Source organism: Macaca mulatta, chromosome 13, assembly GCF_049350105.2.
Source record: "Macaca mulatta isolate MMU2019108-1 chromosome 13, T2T-MMU8v2.0, whole genome shotgun sequence".
Classification (NCBI taxonomy): Eukaryota; Metazoa; Chordata; class Mammalia; order Primates; family Cercopithecidae; genus Macaca; species Macaca mulatta.
Window position 1 is genome coordinate 77,390,669 of NC_133418.1, and position 13,992 is coordinate 77,404,660.

General features: G+C 43.0%; 1 protein-coding gene across 1 annotated transcript in view; it reads right to left on the minus strand.

Annotated features, from left to right (window-relative positions):
* MSH2 (mutS homolog 2) overlaps positions 1-13,992 on the minus strand; it is a 73,562-nt gene that overhangs the window by 34,311 nt on the left and 25,259 nt on the right. The window lies entirely within an intron of this gene.

The following is a 13,992-nucleotide window of genomic DNA, read 5'->3' on the forward strand; positions in this document are numbered from 1 at the left end:
AGATCATTCAAGTTTACTACGAACACTTTGACACACATAAACTAGAAAACCTAGAGGAGGTGGATAAATTCCTGGAAAGATACAACCCTCCTGGCTTTAATCAGGAAGAATTAGCCTGAGCAGAGCAGTAACAAGCAGCAAGATAAAAATGGTAATTTAAAAATTACCAACAAAAGGCCGGGCGCGGTGACTCAAGCCTGTAATCCCAGCACTTTGGGAGGCCGAGACGGGTGGATCACGAGGTCAGGAGATCAAGACCATCCTGGCTAATACGGTGAAACCCCGTCTCTACTAAAAAATACAAAAAACTAGCCGGGCGAGGTGGCGGGCGCCTGTAGTCCCAGCTACTCGGGAGGCTGAGGCAGGAGAATGGCAGGAACCCGGGAGGCGGAGCTTGCAGTGAGCTGAGATTCGGCCACTGCACCCCAGCCTGGGCGACAGAGCGAGACTCCGTCTCAAAAAAAAAAAAAAATTACCAACAAAAAAAAGTCCAGGACCAGACAGGTTCACAGCAGAATTCTACCAGACATTCAAAGAATTGGTACCAACACTATTGACACTATCCCACAAGACAGAGAAAGAGGGAACCCTCCTGAAATCATTCTATGAAGCCAGTATCACCCTAATACCAAAACCAAGAAAGGACATGATCAAAAAACTACAGACCAATATTCCAGATGAACATAGATGCCAAAATCATTAACAAAATACTAGCTAATCGAATCTAACAACATATCAAAAAGATAATGCATCATGATCAAGTGGGTTTTATACCAGGGACATAGGAATGGTTTAACATACCCAAGTCAGTAAATGTGATACATCACATAAACAGAATTAAAAACAAAAATCACATGATCATCTCAACAGGTTCAGAAAAAGCACTGGACAAAATCCAGCATCCCTTTATCATTAAAACTCTCAGCAAAATCAGCATACAAGGGACACACCTCAATATAATAAAGGCCATCTTGACAAACCCACAGCCAACAATAATATTGAACAGGGAAAAGTTGAAAGCATTCCCTCTAAGAACTGGAACAAGATAAGGATGCCTGCTCTCACCACTCCTCTTCAATATAGTACTGGAAGTCCTAGCCAGAGCAATCAGACAAGGAAAAGAAATAAAGGACATCCAAATCAGTAAAGAGGAAGTCAAACTGTCGCTGTATACTGATGATATGATTGTATACCTAGAAAACCCTAAAAACTCCTCCAGAAAGCTCCTAGAACTGATAAAAGAATTCACCAAAGTTTCTGCATACAACATTAATATACACAAATCAGTAGCTCTTCTATACACCAACAGTGACTAAGCTGAGAATCAAATCAAGAACTCAACCCCTTTTACAATATTTGCAATAGTTACAATAGTTGCAAAAAAAAAAAAATACTTAGGAAAAAAAAATACTTAGGAAATACCTAACCAAGGAGTTGAAAGACCTCTACAAGGAAAACTATAAAACACTGCTGAAAGAAATTACAGATGACACAAACAAATGGAAACACATCCCATGCTCATGGATGGGTAGAATTAATACTGTGAAAATAACCACACTGCCAAAAGCAATCTACAAATTCAACACCATTCCCATTAAAATACCACCAAAGAATTAGAAAAACCAATTCTAAAACTCATACGGAAGAAAAAAAGAGTCCGCATACCAAAGCAAGACTAAGAAAAAAAAACAAATCTGAAGGCATCAAATTATCTGATTTCAAACTATAAGGCCGACAAACACAGCATGGTACTGGTATAAAAATAGGCACATAGACCAGTGGAACAGAATAGAGACTGCAGAAATAAACTCAAATACTTACAGTCAACTGATATTTGACAAAGCAAAAACGTAAAGTGGGGAAAGAACACCCTATCCAACAAATGGTGTTGGGATAATTGGCAAGTCACATGTAGGAGAAAGAAACTGGATCCTCATCTCTCACCTTATACAAAAATCAACTCAAGATGGGTCAAGTACTTAAATCTAAGAACCTGAAACTATAAAGATTCTAGAAGATAACAATTGGAAAAATCCTTCTAGACACTGCCTTAGGCAAGGACTTCATGACCAAGAACCCAAAAGCAAATGCAATAAAAACAAAAACTAGCTGGAACTTAATTAAACTAAAGAGCTTTTGCAGCTGGGCATGGTGGTTCACACCTGTAATCCCAACACTTCGGGAGGCCAAGGTGGGTGGATTACCTGAGGTCAGCAGTTCGATACCAGCCTGGCAAACATGGTGAAAAAATACAAAAATTAGCCAGGCATGGTGGCACACACCTGTAATCCCAGCTACCTGGGAGGCTGAGGCAGGAGAACTGCTTGAGCCCAGGAGGCAGAGGTTGCAGTGAGCCAAGATCATGCCACTGCACTCCAGTCTGGCCGACAGAGCGAGACTCTGTCTCAAAGAAAAAAAAAAAAAAGAGCTTTTGCATGGCAAAAGGAACAGTCAGCAGAAGAAAACAGACAACCCACAGAGTGGGAGAAAATCTTCACAATCTATACATCTGACAAAGGACTAATATCCAGAATCTACAACGAGCTCAAACAAAAAACCAAACAATCCCATCAAAAAGTGGGCTAAGGACATGAATAGACAATTCTCAAGAAAAGATATACAAATGGCCAACATAAAAAAATGCTCAACATCACTAACGATCAGGGAAATGCAAATCAAAACAACAATGCAATACCACCTTACTCCTGCAAAAGTGGCCATAAACAAAAAATAAAAAAAGAATAGATGTTGGCGTGGATGCAGTGAACAGGGAACACTTCTACACTGCTGGTGGGAATGTAAACCAGTATAACCACTAAGGAAAACAGTGTGGAGACTCCTTAAAGAACTAAAAGTAGAACTATCAGTTGATCCAGCAATCCCACTACTGCGTACCTACCCAGGGGAAAGGATATCATTATACAAAAAAGATACTTGCACACGCATGTTTATAGCAGCAAAATTCACAATTGCAAAAACTTGGAACCAACCCAGATGCCCATGAATCAACAAGTGGATAAAGAAACTGTAATGCTACTCAGGCATAAAAAGGAATGGATTGGCCAGGCTCAGTGGCTCACACCTGTAATCCCAGCAATTTGGGAGGCCGAGGCAGGTGGATCACAAGGTCAGGAGTTCAACACCAGCCTAGCCAACATGGTAAAACCTCATCTCTACTAAAAATACAAAAATTAGCCAGGCGTGGTGATGGGCACCTATAATCCCAGCCACTCAGGAGGCTGAGGCAGGAGAATGGCTTGAACTCAGGAGGAGAAGGTTGCAGTGAGCCAAGATGGTATCACTGCACTCCAGCCTGGGAAACAGAGCAAGACTCCGTCTCAAAAAAAAAAAAAAAAATTAACACTGGTTACTCTGCTAGAGTTAAACTGGGAGTTGACTTCTTTTTACATTATTACCTTTATAATTAAAAGAAAAAACACGGAGTCAGGAGCTGTGGCTCACATCATAATCCCAGCACTTTGGGAGGCCAAGGCAGGCGGATCACTTCAAGCCAGGAGTTTGAGACCAGCCTGGCCAACATGGCGAAACTCCGTCTGTACTGAAAATACAAAAATTAGCTGGGCATTGAGGCACGGACCTGTAATTCCAGCTACTCGGGAGGCTGAGGCATGAGAATCATCTGAACCCAGAGACCAAGGTTGTAGTGAGCCGAGACTGCACCACTGCACTCCAGCCTGGGTGACAGAGCAAAACTCTTGTCTCAAAAATAAAATAAAATAAAAAATATAGAAGCTAAACAATGGGTACATATGGACATACAGAGAGAATTAACAGATACTGGGAACTCCAAAAGGTCAGAGGCAGAGAGAGGGATGAGAATTGAAAAATTACCACCTACTGGGTACAATGTTCATGAGCACAATAGAAGTACAAAGCTCACCATTACACAATATATCCATGGCACAAACCTGCACATATACCCCGAATCTATAAAAATAAAATAATAAGGCCAGGAGCAGTGGCTTACACCTGTAATCCCAGCAGTGGCTTACACCATAATCCTAGCACTTTGGGAGGCTGAGGCAGGCAGACTGCCTGAGCTTAGGAGTTCGAGAACGACCTGGGCAACACAGTGAAACTCCACCTCTACTAAAAATACAAAAAACTAGCCAGGCGTGGTGGCGTGCGCCTGTAGTCCCAGCTACTCGGGATCCTGAGGCAGGATAATTGCTTGAACCCAGGAGGCGAGATAGCACCACTACACTCCAGCCTGGGCGACAGAGCAAGACTCTGTCTCCAAAAAAATAAAAAACAAAAAATAAACAGCCTGGCCTAGAAAGCAGTTTTAGAAAATTACTCACAGAAAAAGAAAAAAAAAAATCAAAACACCAGAGAAGTACACAGACCTTTAAAGTTTCTCCATAATAATTTCCTGGAATGTTAAAATAACAACAGATGTTAGCTAAATATCAATTATAACAGGTAACTGTTAATATTTAAATTGTCAAAAAGCCGGCCGGGCGTGGTGGCTCATGAGGTCAGGAGTTCAAGACCAGCCTGACCAATATGGGGAAACCCCTATCTCTACTAAAAATGCAAAAATCAGCCGTACGTGGTGGCGCATGCCTGTAATCCTAGCTACTCAGGAGGCTGAGGCAGGAGAATTGCTTGAACCCGGGAGGTGGAGGTTGCAGTGAGCCAAGATCATGCCACTGCACTGCAGCCTGGGAGACAAAGCAAGATTCCGTCTCAAAAAAAAAAAAAAAAAGTCAAAAACTGTCAAACATCCTCAGGAGGTTGAGGCAAGAGGATTGCTTGAGCCCAGGAGTTCAAGACCAGCCTGGGTAATATAGCAAGGCCTCATCTCAAAAAAAAAAAAAGTAAAAAGTCAAATAATAGTAGTTAAATTATGGCAATTGACAATTAGTACTATATACATCATTACCCTATCAATATTTTCTATTAGACTTTTGCATACAGCCAGTTCTGCTATATAATGCAGTGTATATATTCCTAAAAATCAGAACACTACGCAGTAAAAACCAGAGCCGGCCGGGTGTGGTGAGGCACCTCTGCAATCCCAGCACTTTCGGAGGCGAAGGCGGGCTGATTACTTGAGCTCAGGAGTTCCAAAGCAGCCTGGTAACATAGAAAAACTGTCTCCACCAAAGTATAAAAATTAGCTGGGCAATGGCTCATGCCTGCAGTCCCAGTTACTTGGGAGGCTGAGGTGGGAGGATAGCTTAAGCTGGGAGGCCAAGGCTGCAGAGAGCCGAGACCACACCACTGCACCCCAGCCTGGGGAACAGAGTGAGGCCATTTCAAAAAAACAACAAAAAACAGCGCTTATGAGAAAACTGGAATTCAAGCCACAACTCTCAGAACCTTCATCAGTGACACGTTAAAAAAATAAAGACAGGAACCTCATAAAAGTAGTAGCAGTTTTATACACGTGAAATGGTTAAGAAATATACAACTATTAAAATAAATAAGTCACCTTGCAAAAGATAAGCAGTTTGCTTGTGGAGTGGCCTTTTTTTTTTTTTTTTTTTTTTTAATTTTTTTGAGATGGAGTCTTGCTCTGTTGCCCAGGCTGGAGTACAGTGGTGCGATCTCGGCTCACTGCAAGCTCTGCTTTCCGGGTTCACAACATTCTCCTGCCTCGGCCTCCCGAGTAGCTGGGACCACAAGTGCCCGCCACCACGCCCAGCTAGTTTTTTCTAGTTTTTTTAGAAGAGACGGGGTTTCACCGTGTTAGCCAGGATGGTCTCGATCTCCTGACCTCTTGATGTACCTGCCTCCGCCTCCCAGAGGAAGTACTGGGATTACAGGCATGAGCCACAGTGGAGTGGACTTCTAAAGGGCTGCAGCTTCTGAGTTACTGCAAAATGGTCAAAGGAGTACTGTCCGAAATGGGTGGCAAAGTTGTAACACCAGATGTGAATGGGTATGGTTCATAACATATACAGGAAAATGAGGTAGATATTTCAAGAGCATCTGTATGTGTATCTTCTGTATATTTCTACACTGCTCAGTTCAGCTGGATGCATTTTTCTGCATTCACCTAGTGTTTCCTAGGGATTTGTGCATAAGCAAACTCAAAATTTACATTATGCTCAAATCGTTCCCTAATATACCACCCACACTGGAACAAATCTGTTTTCAAAACAAGTGTTACAGAGGAACTGTGTATAATTTGCTTTAAAGACTGAAACAACCTATATCAAAACAATAATGACTATATCTGGACAGCATGATAATGATCTACAAAGGACTTATATTGCTTTTATAAACTGATGAAGATGAGATTTAAAGAACATATTTCCAACATACAAAATCCAATCAAACCTTAAATAGTAGCCTCCATAGGCTAAGGGTTTTTTAAAAAGGCTAAATAAGTAACACAGATTCCTTTTATCATCTCCCTTTCCAGAAATGCCAAATAAATCACTTTTATATTCTTATTCTCCATTTAGAAGGAAACCACACAATCAAGTAAAAAATGTGATTATTATACTAATGTACTATGTTATTTAGGGTCAAGGGCAATGGAGATAAGCACTTCCACTCTGCATGAGAAGAACAGAGAAGCTCACAGAAAAGGTGACATTTGAGTTCAATCTTGGAAAAATGAGTAGGGGTTCATCACATGGACAAGGACATTAAAGACAGGAAAACATGCATAAAAGCATAAAAAGGCATGGCATGTCTGGAGACTAGCAGCACTACACTGAGACAGAGGGTGTAGGTGAAGGACGGTGGGGGAAGCTGAACAGGGAGAGGGAAGCAATGGCCAAGCCACGTGAAGAAATGGGGCCTTGTCCTGAAGATTATGGGAAGCAATTAATGTGTTTTAAACTGAAGAGGCAACGTATTCTGAATTGATGACATGATCAGATGAGCTAACAAAGACTACTACCAGTTCAATGAAGAAGATGCATAGACCATGCGGGGGTGGGGGAACGGCAAATGTGAGGTACTTAAGGAGTGTATTAAACAGAAACAGATGGTAACTGGGTATCAGGAAAGGGAAGGGTTATGCATCTCAGTATTGTAGCTGTTATAATAAAATTCATCACACAAAAAAATCTGAGGCTGGGAGCAGTGGCTCACAACTATAACCTTGCACTTTGGGAGGCCGAGGTAGGCAGACTGCTTGAGCCCAGGAGTTCGAGACCAGCCTGGCAACATGACGAAACCCCCATCTCTACAAAAAATTTTAAAAAATTAGTTGAGCATGATGGTGCATGCCTATAGTCCCAGCTACTTGGGAGACTAAGGTGAGAGGATCACTTGAGCTGAGCCCAGGAGGTCAAGGCTCCAGCACTCCAGCCTGGGTGACATAGTGAAACCCTGCCTCAAAACAAAATAAAGATACCTGGGTAAATTGTTTTAAGCACTATCAGAAATTTGCCCTAACAGTAGAATATTGTTATTTTAAGTTTTGTCCCAGTTTTTTCAGGTTTGAGAGACATAAGGAACATGGGAGGCCACGTATACCTTTTCGGAAATTAGCTATCTCTTAGTGGAGAAAGATTTAAAAGAGCCAAAATCACTCAATGTGAATCCACTTTCTAGACGGCTGCTGCCCTCTACTGTCTCTCTGAAGTCACTTTATTTATTTATTTATTTATTTGGAATAACATTAAGCTTAATCAAAAACCAAAAAAAATCACAAGGTAGCAGGAGAGTATACTCAATTTCTAGCAATATATTAATATACTAAGAAAAAGAAAAACTTTCAAGCCATGATTTTGTCTTTAAACATAGTACCTTTGGTCTATTTTCTTTACAAATTAGCCTCACTTTTTACTTTCTCCTTGCAGTCAGTATGCTAAAGAGCTACACTGAGTTCTGCAAAATGCCATTTTGTTTTGTTTTGTTTTGTTTTTTTAAAAAAAACCTCACAGAGATCCTTTAGGGAGTTCCCAATGACCAGAGTACACCTAAAATTCAACAAATTTCAAACATTTTGTGTAAAAGAAAAGAACACAGCTCTGAGCACAACACATGGAAAACAGATTTTCCCCTGTGACATTTTCCAGGCTAAGCCACTTCAAATACCTAAACTGGACATCAGCTGCAAGACCTATAATGTGAAGCATCTGATTTAGATAATGTTATGATCACTCACAGGTCTATATAACTTAAATCTAACACCAGAAAAGTAGGAAATTGTTGACTTGTTGCAAACTGTCATCAAGTATATTAGACGGTGCCTATACAGGGAGGTTGAGGAAGGAAGCCAAGTTACCCTCAACCCCAATTCCTAACTTCCTTAATTATCCCAGGGAGTGAGAAAGATCACCCAAGGAATGTGCAGAGCAGTACTTCTTACCTTCTAGTCGGAGAGGAGGGTATTTATATACATTTTTTATTACTTCCCTCTCTACCAGAAAAGACATATATCCCTTGGAGTATCTGATGAAAGTTACAAATCCCCAGCCTGGCCAACATAATGAAACCCCGTCTCTACTAAAAGTACAAAAATTAGCTGGGCATGGTGGCACATGCCTGTAATCCCAGGTACTTGGGAGCCTGAGGCAGGAGAATCCCTTGAACCAGGAGGCAGAAGTTGCAGAGAGCTGAGATCACACCACTGCACTCCACCCTGAGCCACAGAGTGAGATTCCGTCTCAAAAAACAGAAAGTTACAAATCCTTTCTCCAGAAAATATACACATACACAAAATGTTGCACAAAGTTTCAGGAAGCCTCTAAGAACTCATTCAAAGAATCCCAGCTTAGCCGGGCACAATGGCTCAAATTGGTAATCCCAGCACTTTGGGAGGCCCAGGCAGGCAGATTACTTTAAGTCAGGAGTTCAAGACCAGCCTGGCCAACATAGTGAAACCCCCATCTCTATTAAAAATACAAAAATTAGCCAGGCGTGGTGGCACACGCCTGTAACCCCAGCTACACGGGAGGCTGAGGCACAAGAATCGCTTGAACCCAGAAGCGACTGGAGTTGGAGTGAGCTGAGATTGTACCACTGCACTCCAGCTTGGGCAACAAAGTAAGACTCTGTCTCCACAAAAAAAAAAAAAAAAAAAAAAAAAAAAAATCCCAGCTTTTCCTGTTATTAAGTGAAATGAGAGCCAAAAATAGAATTTGATAGGGTAAAGGAACACTTAAGAAAGCTAAAAACAAGGATAAAGAGAACCCATGGAACAAAAAGAAAATCAGGAATACAAAAATGTTTAACATAACCTTAGAAAGGAGAGTTTCAAGGATGGGCATGGTGGCTCACGCCCGTAATCCTAGCACTCTGGGAGGTCAAGGCGGGTAGATCACGAGGTCAGGAGTTCGAGACCAGCCTGGCCAACATAGTGAAACCCCATCTCTACTAAAAATATATAAAAAATTAGCCGGGCATGGTGGTGGGCAACTGTAATCCTAGCTACTCAGGAGGCTGAGACAGGGGAATCACTTGAACCTGGGAAGCAGAGGTTGCAGTGAGCCGAGATTGTGCCACTGCACTCCAGCCTGGATGACAGAGCAAGACTCCATCTTGAAAAAAAAAAAGAGAGAGAGTTTCAAGATCAAAATTGTCAAAATCAGTGAAGCTTCGTTAAAGACTTTACCGAGGCTGGGCACGGTGGCTCACACCTGTAATCCCAGCACTCTGGGAGGCAGAAGTAAGGCGGATCACCCCAGGTTGGGAGTTCCGGACCACCCTGACCAACATGAAGAAAACCCATCTCTATTAAAAATACAAAATTAGCCAGGCGTGGTGGCAGGTGTCTGTAATCCAGCTACTTGGGAGGCTGAGGCAGGAGAATCGCTTGAACCCGGGAGGCACAGGTTGCAGTGAGCTGAGATTGCACCATTGCACTCCAGCCTTGGCAACAAGAGCAAAACTCCGTCTTAAAAAACTAAAAAAGGAAAGAAAAAAGCGGGGGGAACTATCCCGCATTCACTGGACTTAGCAAAAAATAAAGGTCACCTAGCAAATGCCCCTTCAGTACTGTGGTCAGGGCTGGAAACCAGATGAATGAATGGAAGATGGGAAGTGCAGGCTTTCAGAAACCCAGCTGGGAATGGAAAGAGGGAGAGAGAGATATTAATAGATGGTATTGGAAGAGGACCCAGGAACAAGGGTGCTTTTTTTAAAAAATAGATGTGTGCATCTAAAAATATGCAGTGGTAAAGAGCCAGTAAAGAATAAAAGCAAGTAGAAAGTAAGGAGTAAGAAGTGCGGGTGGGATGATGGGGGAAAAAAATTAAGAGGGTTCTTAACTTAAGGCCAATACTCCCCCTTGAAAATAAAAGGATATTATTTACTATGTGATGCTAAAGATATATGAGAAAAAAAATGATCAAACAGCTGATTTAAACGGTGAGAGTGAATTGTTTAGAGAGCCTATCTCCATAATTGTACCCTGACTCCATCCCTAATACTGGTCAATCACCTTCTGTTTCTAGCTGGTCCTACTGGAATAAAACAAGAGGTATGGAATCAGAAAAGCACAGCAGTGGAAGACACTCATTGACAGAATGGAAAAATAGAGGCGCAAGGTGGATACATGGCTGCCTACACCACACTAAAAGAGTATGAAAACAGCAAACTATAAAGACTCATTTTCTTTTTCTTTTGTTCTTTTTTTTGAGATAGAGAGTTTCGCTTTTGTTGCCCAGGCTGGAGTGCAATGGCACGATCTCTGCTCACCGCAACCTCCACCTCCCGGGTTCGGGTGATTCTCCTGCCTCAGCCTCCCGAATAGCTGCGATTACAGGCATGTGCCACCACACCCGGCTAATTTTGTATTTTTAGTAGAAATGGGGTTTCTCGGCTGGGCACGGTGGCTCAAGCCTGTAATCCCAGCACTTTGGGAGGCCGAGATGGGCAGATCACAAGGTCAGGAGATCGAGACCATCCTGGCTAACACAGTGAAACCCCGTCTCTACTGAAAAATACAAAAAACTAGCCGGGCAAGGTGGCGGGCGCCTGTAGTCCCAGCTACTCGGGAGGCTGAGGCAGAAGAATGGCGTAAACCCAGGAGGCGGAGCTTGCAGTGAGCTGAGATCCAGCCACTGCACTCCAGTCTGGGCGACAGAGTGAGACTCCATCTCAAAAATAAATAATACTAATACTAATAATAAAGAAATGGGGTTTCTCCATATCGGTCAGGCTGGTCTCCACTGCCCGACCTCAGGTGATCTGCCCATCTCCGCCTCCCAAAGTGCTGGGATTACAGGCGTGAGCCACTGTGCCCAGCCAGTAGAGACTCATTTTCTTTCTTTTTTTTTTTTTTTTTTCTTGTTGCCCAAGCTGGAGCACAGTGATGCAATCTCAGCTCACTGCAACCTCCACCTCCTGGGTTCAAGTGATTCTCCTGCCTCAGCCTCCTGAGTAGGTGGGACTACAGACGCCTGCCACCACACTCAGCTAATTTTTTGTAATTTCAGCTAATTTTTTTTTAATGGGGTTCCACCATGTTAGCCAGGATGGTCTCAATCTCCTGACCTCAAGATCCACCCACCTCGGCCTCCCAAAGTGCTGGGATTACAGACGTGAGCCACCCCGCCTGGCCCAAGTTGTATTTCTTTTTTTTTTTTTTTTTTTTGAGACGGAGTCTTGCTCTGTCCCCCAGGCTGGAGCATAGTGGCCGGATCTCAGCTCACTGCAAGCTCCGCCTCCCAGGTTTACGCCATTCTCCTGCCTCAGCCTCCCGAGTAGCTGGGACTACAGGCGCCCGCCACCTCGCCCGGCTAGTTTTTTGTATTTTTTTTTTAGTAGAGACGGGGTTTCACCGTGTTAGTCAGGATGGTCTCGATCTCCTGACCTCATGATCCGCCCGTCTCGGCCTCCCAAAGTGCTGGGATTACAGGCTTGAGCCACCGTGCCCGGCCTCAAGTTGTATTTCTTTAAGTCTGTCTACAAAGAAACAACAAAGCTTCCCCATAATATCAAAAGGTATGTTTTAATAGTTCTAAGCGATCATGATTAAGTAAAATTTTAAATGCTTTATGTTAAAAAAATTGTTTTAATTACTTTGGACCCTAAATTGCTTAAACTTTTTTTTAAAAAGTAAAAAATGCTTTACGTATTAGACACAACAATATAATTACTAAAATTACTGGAGAAACATGGTTAAAATTTAAAACTATGCTTATTAGAGCAAGGTGATTTTATCTACCAATATTGTATTAATATGTATCTGCTCACTTTACTCTGGTAACTTCACTTTGAATTCAACTGTTAGAGACCACCAAGACCCTCTATCTTAACTCTCTCATAGGTGTGCTGTGTGAGTTAATTCCAACAATTCTAATATTAGCCTGTACTGTTTTGTTAAAGTTCCTGCGTGGCAATGACCCCTGATCAAGGCATGAAAAATACTGATTGAATGGTGGTGTTTTGTATCTGTGGGTCAGGGGATATTCAGGTGGTTTACTATCAGCATTGTTTAATGTGATTGATGATTTGCACTTGGTCTCAATGAAGCTCTTCCTCTGACCTCCACTGAAGAGGCTAGAGAACAGGAACATGTCCGCTTGACAAGAAAAGTATTAAAAAGCCCAGTGAAGACTCTATTTTGGGCTCCTACGTTCCAAGGTGTCCTGTGCACACATCCTGCTCTGAGAGAGAAAATGCACCCCATCACAGACTTTACACAACAAAGGACAACTGGAACTTGCACCCGAACTCTCTGGATGACTTGCTATGACAGCCTTTGACTGTGATGCATATCCTTACTATAATCCTGCTACTAGATTGTATCCTTTTCCTGTAATAAACTGTAGATGCATAATCATTGCCATTCTAGGCCCTGTGAGTCTTCTTTGGCAGTCAAACCCTTTTTCACTGCCTCTGTCAGTGCAATAGGCCTTAACTCTAACATTCATTTCCAAAAAGCAAAAATTTCTTTTTTTTTTTTTTTGAGACGGAGTCTCGCTGTGTCTCCCAGGCTGGAGTGCAGTGGCGTGATCTCGGCTCACTGCAAGCTCCGCCTCCCGGGTTCATGCCATTCTCCCGCCTCAGCCTCCCGAGTAGCTGAGACTACAGGCGCCCGCCACCACGCCCGGCTAGTTTTTTGTATTTTTAGTAGAGACGGGGTTTCACCGTGTTAGCCAGGATAGTCTCGATCTCCTGACCTCGTGATCCACCCGCCTCGGCCTCCCAAAGTGCTGGGATTACAGGCTTGAGCCACCGCGCCCGGCCTCAAAAAGCAAAAATTTCTAACCTGTTACATGTCTCTTGGCTTCTGCCATGAAGTTAAGAGTCAATACAAACCTGTTATTAGAAGTCTGGGCCAGGCGCGGTGGCTCACGCCTATAATCTCAGCACTTTGGGAGGCCAAGGCAAGTGGATCACAAGGTCAGGAGATCGAGACCATCCTGGCTAATAAGGTGAAACCCTGTCTCTACTAAAAATACAAAAATTAGCCGGGCATGGTGGCAGGCGCCTGAAGTCCCAGCTACTCGGGAGGCTGAGGGAGGAGAATAGTATGAACCTGGGAGGTGGAGCTTGCAGTGAGCTGCGACTGCACTCCAGCCTGGGCAACAGAGCGAGACTCCGTCAAGAAACAGAGAAAGAGAGAAAGAAAGAAACAAAGAAACAGAGAGAGAGAGAGAAAGAAAGAAGGAAAGAAAGGAAAGGAGGAGAGGAGAGAAGAGGAGAGGAGGAAAAGAAAAAGAAAAGAAGGAAAGAAAGAAATCTGAACGTGGCCAGGTTCTGTGACTCACGCCTGTACTCCCAGCACTTTGGAAGGCCGAGGCAGGCAGATCACCTGAGATTGGGAGTTCGAGACCAGCCTGGCCAAAATGGTAAAACTAAAAGTACAAAAATTAGCCGGGCATGGTGGTACATGCCTGTAATGCCAGCCACGCAGGAAGCTGAGGCAGGAGAATCACTTGAACCCAGCAGGCAGAGGCTACAGTGAGCCAAGATTGCGCCACTGCACTCTAGCCTTGGCAACAGAGCAAGACTCCATCTCAAAAAAAAAACAAAAACAAAAACAAAAAAAAAGAAATCTGAATGTGTCCTAAGAGTGAGTCACCACCACCAACTTCATGAGGACAGCACATT